The sequence below is a fragment of the Erinaceus europaeus genome, chromosome 11, assembly GCF_950295315.1.
Source record: "Erinaceus europaeus chromosome 11, mEriEur2.1, whole genome shotgun sequence".
In the NCBI taxonomy this organism is placed as follows: domain Eukaryota; kingdom Metazoa; phylum Chordata; class Mammalia; order Eulipotyphla; family Erinaceidae; genus Erinaceus; species Erinaceus europaeus.
In genome coordinates, this window is record NC_080172.1 from 51,831,481 (window position 1) to 51,840,426 (window position 8,946).

The 8,946-nt window shown below is 46.4% G+C and overlaps 1 long non-coding RNA gene across 1 annotated transcript; it reads right to left on the reverse strand.

Moving 5' to 3' along the window:
• Window positions 1–5,261: 5,261 nt before the first annotated feature.
• Window positions 5,262–8,661, reverse strand: LOC132541352 (uncharacterized). Its single transcript, XR_009552557.1, has 2 exons — window positions 8,399–8,661; window positions 5,262–5,823 (listed from the first exon to the last, which is right to left on the reverse strand). It is a non-coding gene; the product is annotated as an uncharacterized LOC132541352 (long non-coding RNA).
• Window positions 8,662–8,946: the final 285 nt, after the last annotated feature.

The window sequence follows — 8,946 nt, forward strand, 5'->3', positions numbered from 1 at the left end:
AACAAACCCCATTAGGTCCTCTGTCATCCTTTTTGGACCTGTACTCCCCCCACCCCCACCCCAGAGTCTTTTACTTTGGTGCAAAGGATCAAGATTTTATTTTTTAAACTACTATTCTTTTTCATTCCTCTTCTGCCAACAAGCCACCCTCTGCCCCCAGTCTGTGAATGACTGATCTTAAAACTTCAGAAGCCAGTTGATTTCATCTCTGAAGCTCTTAGGTGTGTGTTACTCAGGCAGTTTGGTGTTTGCATTTTATAGGAACCTCCTGCCCTAGCAGTGATTCTAGAATTGGGAGCTGAACTATTCCCTGGTTCATCTATGTTAATTGAGTTTCCTCTGAGCAGAAATATTACATTTCCCAGCCTTGTAAGTAGGACATAATGTTAATCCATAGTCAATAAACAATGAGTGTATGCTCAGACAGACCAGATACATGGTCAGCCCAGAACATCATAAGTTTGTCCACTTATGAGGTTGAGGCAGTGACACATTTGACTGAACCCACATGTTACCATGCCAAATGATCATGGTTCAAGTCCCCAGTTCCCACCTGCAGGAGGAGTGATACAACTAACTAATTAAGTCTCTCTCTCTCTCTCTCCTTCCCTATCTTCTCTTCCCTCTTGATGTATCTGTTTCTACAGAACAAAGAAATAAATAAAATAGTTTTTAAAATATGGATGCTCTCAATACGTGATTGTGTGAAGGTACTTACAGTGTATTTGTGTGTGATTGAACAGAGGTGAGGAAGTGGATAATAAGTCAGTCTGGGATTACAATGGACACATCAAGGTCACTGACTTACTAGAAAATGATATTTCCCTAAAAATGTGTTGGGAAGCTGACTAATCCATCTCTTGCTTCATTCAGGCCACAGCACTCAGTGTCAAACCCCATCACACATCAGCCTCTTATGTGGGCCTGGCACAGTGCCTCCTGGTGGCGAGCTAAGTCAGTGCATCTGGAACTCTCCTCTTAGGTGGTGGTGGGATTGAATGTGGAGGGACAGGTGGGAAGTGGAAGAGGACTCTATGCAACTCAGAAAACCAAGTGGTCATCAAGCAGGGTGGGAGAGAGCAGCTATCTGGAGGCTTCAAGAATGTAGGTCTCTCTACATCATTGCCATAAATCCCCACAGGAGGACAAGCAACACCTTCATTTAGCAGGTCTGAAAACTGAAACTGCCCCCTGGGAAGTCTATGTAATGTGCCCCACATCAAGTAACTGATAGAAGGCATCCAGGATGGTGGTAGTTTGGCTCTTTTATTTTTATCAATATTTATTTATTTATTCCCCTTTGTTGTTTTATTGTTGTAGTTATCATTGTTCTTACTGATGTCATCATTGTTGGACAGGACAGAGAGAAATGGAGAGAGGAGGGGAAGACAGAGAGGGGGAGAAAGATAGACACCTGAAGACCTGCTTCACTGTCTGTGAAGCGACTCCCCTGCAGGTGGGGAGGCGGGGGCTTGAACCTAGATCCTTATGCCGGTCCTTGCACTTTGTGCCAGGTGCACTTAACCCGCTGTGCTTCCACCCGACTCCCAGTTTGGCTATTTTTTAAATAACTAAAATTTATTTTTTAGTTTTTTATTGCCATGAGGGTTATCATTGTGGCTTAGAGCCTGCATAATGGTTTAGCTCTTATTCTATGTAATAGTCATCCTTATCATAAGCATTCATGTTTTTAAAATATCATATTATATTATACGAATTATATTTATTATATTATATCATATTATTATATTATTTTCAATAATGAGCAACAAACCCAAGGTCTCTTACATGGGAAAGACCATCACTGAGCAGCCTCCAAGGGGCTCATTTTTCATTCTTTATTTGAGAAGGAATGAGGCAGACAAACCAAAGTACAATGTAGCACTGCTATCCCCAGTGCTGGTCATGATGATCTCATATGGTTTCCAGGCTCTAACTGGGGCCTCACATATAAAAATGTGTATACTCTACCAGATGAACCATCTCTTCTTTCCTTAGCCTCTTAAGCAATTTATTCATTTAATGAAAGTATGGTTAGAACTAGCTGGTGGGATATTTGGTTGAGCACACATGGTACCATGAACAAGGACCTGGGTTCAAGCCCCCTGTCCCCACCTGCAGGGGGAAAGTTTCATGAGTAATGAAGCAGCACTGCAAGTGTCTCTGTCTCTATCTACTATCTACCCCTCTCATCTCACCTTCTCTCTGTCTCTGTCAGAAAAGAGAGAAAAAAAGACAAAGATAAAAAGGGGTGGTGGTGGTAGAATGGTCTCTGGGATATATATATGCAGGCCAGCAAAATAACTCTGAATCCTAACTTATGTGCTGAGGCTCCAGAAGTTCCTTGTATAATCTCCAGCACCATTTTCAGATATGTCTCTCTCTAAATAAGTAAATGAATAAATATTTTTGAATAAATAAATATTATATATGTACATGTATACATCTATATATCCCAAGCACTGTTTGCTGTGCTGGCTGTCTTTGGGGAAGCTGCTCAGCTGTAGAACTGAAAGCCTCTTCCAGGCCAATGTGGACTCCATCTCATCTTGCTCTGTGCCTCTCCAGGGAAGCTGGCCCCAAATTTTGGCTACTTGGGCAGCCCCATCCTACCCCTATTTGGTTGAGGGTTTTATGTGACTGTGATTATTTAGGAGAAGTAGAGATTAAGTGAAGATTAGAGTGAACCACTTCGTCCTGAGTCAGGGCTGGAAGGGAGCTGGGAAAGGATCCAGCAGGTTACACACTACCATGAACAAGGAGGGCACACAAGCTGGTGACCAGCTGACACCTTGCTGGAGTGACACAGGGAGTCAGTGGCAGAGCTGTGAGGACACACAGCTCTCCTGGGGGCTGGTGAGTCTCAGTGAGCCTCAGTGTTCCAAAGGCTGTTGGGAACTGAGTTCACACCAGTCACAAGGCCGCATGAAGAGCTAAGGCCAGACTGAACCATATTCTTTATGTTTATTTATTTTTGACAGACAAAGAGGGGAGAGAGAGAGAGAGAAAGAGATAAAGGAAGGAAATGGCACACTACCATTCATCAAACACTTTTTTCTGAGTTGTGATATGTTTTCTATTTATTATTATTATTATTTTTTGCCTCGTTGAGTGTCTTGTAAGGTGCAGGTGGCAGCATTCTCCCCATCAAATGGGTGTTTCTGGGATCCAAACCTGGAGTCAGGAGTTTGGAAAATCAATAAGACTGTCTGCTCATGAGCACATGCACACAGGTACTCATTAAGGCAAATAGCAGAGGGGAAAAAATCATTGAAGACCAGAGGGGCTAAATGAAACCTGGTGTTAAGCTGCCACATGAGGGAGGGTGAGGAAAGAGGGCTTGAACCCAAGTTTCTGAGAGATCTGAGAGGAGATATGGCCTGGGTGGAGAGAAAGGAGGCCTGTGGAGATGGTGGACCGGGGTATGGGGGGGGCATGCTTACGACTGCCCATCCTTTCCAGGGAGCTTGGTTAAGAATGTTGAGTTTTTGCTGAGCACAGCACTCAGCAGGAAATACCAGGAGACCTAGGTCATGATTCTGGAACTTTCTGTGTGCTTCAGCAGCTGGCACCCAGGGTTCAAGGAAGGATGGTCTGGCCTTTCTGGGTTTGCCTGGCACTCGGTATGAGATCCTGTGGTTTCCAGATCCTGTTCCTCCCAGTCTTGCCACCACATTTGCAGTTCAAGTCCCACCTTTCCCCAGATGATTTTCTGGAACCTCTGTGGAAGGAGACCTAACTGCAGTGGTGTCAGTGAGGTTTTCCTGCTCCCCTGCCCAGTGTTTTCTGTCCTAATTCTCTGTCTCCTCTGAAAGAGACAGAGGCAGGTTCCCATTCCACACAAGTCATCCTTTCACTAGATGCTCCCATATCTAGTTGCCCTTTGTTATTCAAGGGGTCCTAGCTTGATTTTCCAATTGGAGCAGCTTAGCCAAGAAACTCAGATGCTGTCCTGTACAGTCCTTGTGTTTTCTTTCTTCCTTTTCTTTTCCTTCTTTCTTTCTTTGTGCCCCTTCTCAATTTCTTTCTGTACTATCTAATAAAAAAGAAGAAAAGGGGGGCAAGCAGTAGTACACCCTCTTTAGAGCATATAGTTCTATGTGCAAGGACCAGAGTTTGAGCCCCTGATCGACCTGCAGTAGGGAGGCTCTATGAGTGGTGAATCAGGTCTTCAAGTCTCTCTCTCCCTCTATGTCTCCCCTCCCCTCTCAATTTATCTCTGCTCTATCTAAGAGAGAGAGAGAGAGAGAGAAGAAGGAAAGAAGGAAGGAAGGGAAGAAGGGAGGGAGGGAGGGAGGAAGGGAGGAGAGAAGGAAGTAATGAAGGAAGGAAGGAAGGAAGGAAGGAAGGAAGGAAGGAAGAAAGGAAGGAAGGAAGGAAAAAAGGAAGGAAGAAAGAAAGGAAGGAAGGAAGGAAGGAAGGAAGGAAGGAAGGAAGGAAGGAAAAAAGGAAGGGAAAAAAAAAAGCCACCGGGAGCAGTGGGTTCATGGTGCCAGTACCAAGCTCCAGCGATAACTCTGGTGGCAGAAACAAACAAAAACCTGAAAGTTGCAGATGCTACCATTCTGCCATCCTGACTTCCCTGGGCAGATGACCTCTCTAATGTGTCTTGGTGCCCCATTTCCCTAGAGCTCTGCACAACTAGGGAAAGAGAGAGACAGGCTGGGAGTATGGATTGACCTGTCAATACACATGTTCAGTGGAGAAGCAATTACAGAAGCCAGACCTTCCACCTTCTGCATCCCATAAAGATCTTTGGTCCATGTTCCTAGAAGGATAAAGAATAAGAAAGCTTCCGATGGAGGAGATGGGATACAGAATTCTGGTGGCAGCAATTGTGTGCAACTACACCACTATGATATAATGATATAATATAATATAAAATAATATAATATAATATAATCATAGGACTAAATCATATGATTTTGTTAATTATTATTAAAGAAATAAATTAAAAATGAAGGATTAAATTCCATCATGAGCAATAGATTCATCATGCAGGCACTGAGCCCCAGTAATAACCCTGGTTATGAGACTGCCTGCAATTTCCAAACCCACTTGTGACTTTTGCCTTAGGAGAAGGGGGTGGGATGGAGACCAGCCAAGAGGACTGTCTGTAATGGAAGAAACAGATGGAGCAAATAAGTTCCAATTCAGAGAATACACTCCAAGTGACCATGGTACCCCTGTGCCCCAGCTCCCCTGAGCTATAGGCATGCAGGATGCAAAACCCACAGAAACTACCCAAGAACAGAGGAATATGCCAGAGAGCTAGGGTTTAATGGTACAGGCACAGGAGCAGACACTCAGGGCGGCAGGCCAGTGCATGGGGAGAGCTGCCTTGGGCTGCAGCAGGCGGGTCGGTGCAAGTACATGTTGGTGGAGGTAATGAGGCGGTCGGCGCCAGGTCTTGTCTGCCAGGTGGCTGCTCACTGGTGAGACATGGGGATGGAGGCAGGAAGGCGGTGTACAGGTGAGTGAGGCAGCGGCTGGCCCTTTGCAGAAGGGGTTTCTCCAGGGGAGTTGGGCCTGTGGACACAGGGTCAGGGTCTTACTTCTGCTTGGACTTCTGGCACTGCTGAGGGGGTGGGCACTTCTGCTGGCACTTGGGTGGAGGCTGGCAGGGCTGCTTGGTCTGCTGGGGAGGGGGGCAGCACTGCTGAGGTGGGGGGGCACATTGCTGAGGAGGGGGAGCACATTGCTGGGGAGGAGGAGCACACTGCTGGGGAGGAGGAGCACACTGTTGGGGAGGGGGAGCACACTGCTGGGGAGGAGGGCAGCACTGCTTCTGCTTCTGTTGAGACATTCTGGGCTGCACGTACACTGGGAAGAGAAAGACACAGAGGTAAAAATCACCTGAGACCAAGAGAACCTTCTGTCTTGTCCTACTCTGCTCTCCTTTTCCTTTGCCCTAAATGCTCTACCAGTTGAAGGTGTGTGCCTGTGTGCGTGCGTGCATGCGTGCGTGCGCGTGTGTGTGTGTGTGTGTGTGTGTGTGTGTGTGTGTGTGTAATGTGTAGCTTAAGGTTTGTAATCCATTGAAAAAAAATTTTTTTCCAGAGCACAGCTCATCTCTGGCTCATGTAGTGCTGGGGATTGAACTAGAAACCTCAGAACCTCAGTCATGAAAGGCTTTTTGCATAACTATTATGCTGTCTCCTCAAGAACATGACAAATATCTTTGAGCGAAATCATGGAAGGAAGAATGGTGGGAGGGTGAAGGGAAGAACTGAGGGAAGCAGGCAGGGAACAAGAAAGGAGAGAGAAAGATGTAAAAGAGAGAAGAGAAGGAGGATGCAGGGAGAGTGACTTGGGAGGTGGCTCAGTGGTGGGGCTCTGAACTTGCACTGGTTTGGTCTCTGGTCCTGCATATTAAGGAATGCCATTCTGATCTGCTCAGAGAAACAACCACTTATTGGGGGCCAGGTTGTTTGTGGTACACCATTTAAGTGCACACAGTACTATTTAGGACCCACACAGGAATCCAGGTTTGAGCCCCTGCACCCCACCTGCAACAGGGAACTTTTCACAAGTGGTGAAGCAGGTCTGTGGGTGTCTATCTTTCTCCCTCTGTGTTTTCCTCTCCTCTCTCAATTTCTATCTGCCTTATCCAATAAAATGGAAAAAATGACCTCCAGGAGCAGTAGATTCATAGTGTTGACACCGAGCCCCAGCCATAGTCCTGGAGGGAGGGATGGATGGATGGAGGGAGGGAGGGAAGGAGAGAGAGAGAGAGAGAGAGAGAGAGGGAGAAAACCAAGTCTTTAAAAGAAATGGGGGAGGACGGGAGTCAAGAGGTAGCACAGCAGGTTAAGTGCAGGTGGTACAAAGCGCAAGGACCAGCAGAAGGATCCAGGTTCGAGCCCTGGCCTCCCCACCTTCAGGGGGAGTCGTTTCACAAGTGGTGAAGTTAACCTGCAGGTGTCTGTCTTTCTCTTCCCCTCTCTGTCTTCCCTCCTCTCTCCATTTCTCTCTGTCCTATCCAGCAACAACGACATCAATAATAACTACAACAATAAAACAACAAGGGCAACAAAAGGGAATAAATAAATAATTAATTAATTAAAAATAAATGGCGGAGGAGAAGGGGAGGAGAAGGAAGAGGAGAAAGGAAAGACAAGGAGCAAGGAGACAAGAAGGAACACACAATTACAGGCAGAGCCATGGAACCTGAAGCAGGGCTGCCTGGGATGAGTCCTGACTGAACCATTAGCTTCGTCTCTGAGCTCACTTCCATTGGGCTGGCATAAGGACTGAGTGGAGAAAAGCATGCACACGTAAACTCACATATTCATGTAGCCACTCAAATCCTAGAGCATAATACGATGCAGCACAATTTAGAAAAACATTTTTCTGAGAACTGTGAAAAGGATGAATTCTCTGAGAGGATTATAGAAAAGAAAAATCTAGAGGGGTAAGTGGTAGTGCACCAGACTGAGTGCACATACCACTATGTGCAAGGACCTGAGTTCAAGCCCCTGATCCCCACTTATACAGGGGGACATTTCTCAAGTGTTGGAAGCAGGTCTGCAGGGGTCTCTCTTTCTCTCTCCTTTGTTATCTCCCCCCTTAATTTCCTTCTGTCCTATCTAATAAAAAAAGGGGAAAAGTGAACCAAGTGGCGGTACACCCAGTAAAGTGCACATACTTTTTATGTGCAAAGCAAGGGCCCAGGTTTAAGCCTCCACTCCCCACCTGCAGCCACTTTATGGGCCACTTTATGAGTGGTGAAGCAGGTCTCTCTCCCTCACTGTCTCCACTCCCCTCTCAATTTTTACCTCTGCCCTATAGAATAAAAAAAGAAAAAGAAATGGCTGAGAGTGGTATGTTTGTAGTGCCAGTACCAAGTTCTAGCCAAGTTTAACCTTGGTGGCAAACAAACAAAAATAGAAAGAAAGCAAGGAAGAAAGAAAGAAAGAAAGAAAGAAGGAAAGAAAGAAAGGAAGAAAGACCATCATGAGTGATGGATTCATCATGCAGACACTGAACTCCTAACCCTGGTGGCAATAAAATAAATAAAAAAGAGGAATCTAGAGACCTTAAAGAAAATCTCAGAAAGAGATGTAATCATTCTTTGGCTATTTAGGACATACAGAACCTTATAACTGGGCCACCCAGTCTGCTGCCCTGTGTCCCTCTATGTCCTGTCCCTAGGAAGCCCCTTTCTTCCCTCCTTCCAGTCTCCCTGGCCCATATCTACTATGTCCCTCTGCCTCCACCTGCTCCTCAGCCCTTGACAAATCACAGCAGGCAAACCCTGCCACCAGAGACCTCATAGCTGACTCCTGTCTCAGAGCTGACACTGTTGGTCCCAGGGTCCCTGGAAGAGAGACCCACATCCCAGAGCACCCACCCAGCTCCCCTGGGTACAGGAGCTGTACTGCACTTCCAGACTTACCCAAGGTGACTGGCAACTGTATCTTGGAGCTGCCGCAGGGTTTGGGAAGCTAGGAGTCTCCCCAGCTTTTATACATCCTGCCTCTCTGCCCGGGGCTATGAGGTGGCCCAGGATGGTTGTCCTAATTAGTCCCTAGTCACCCTGGGATCCACCTGCCCTTCCTCAAATTTCAGGTTTTACTCACCCCCAGGCCACCAACCTCCCCATCACTTTATGAGCCTACCTGCAATTTCCAAACCCACTCATGACTTTTGACTTAGGAGCTTGGCATCTGGGAGGGTCCCCAGCAGGGTGTGAGGGGTGTGAAGGCTGTTCTGGGAAGTTCTGTCTAGCAGGGGGAAGTAGGTGGGTTGGGTTGAGGATGCAGATTGTTTTTTAAGGCTGCTTTCTTTTTTAATTTATTTTTTTTCTTTGATCACCAGGGCTTCACTGCTCTAGACTAACATTTTTTCAGGCGGAAATAAAAAGAGACAGAAAGAAAGGGGTATAGAGTGGGGGAGGCACCACAGCACCAAAGTTTTCCTCCAGTGTGGTGGCCGCTGAGCTTG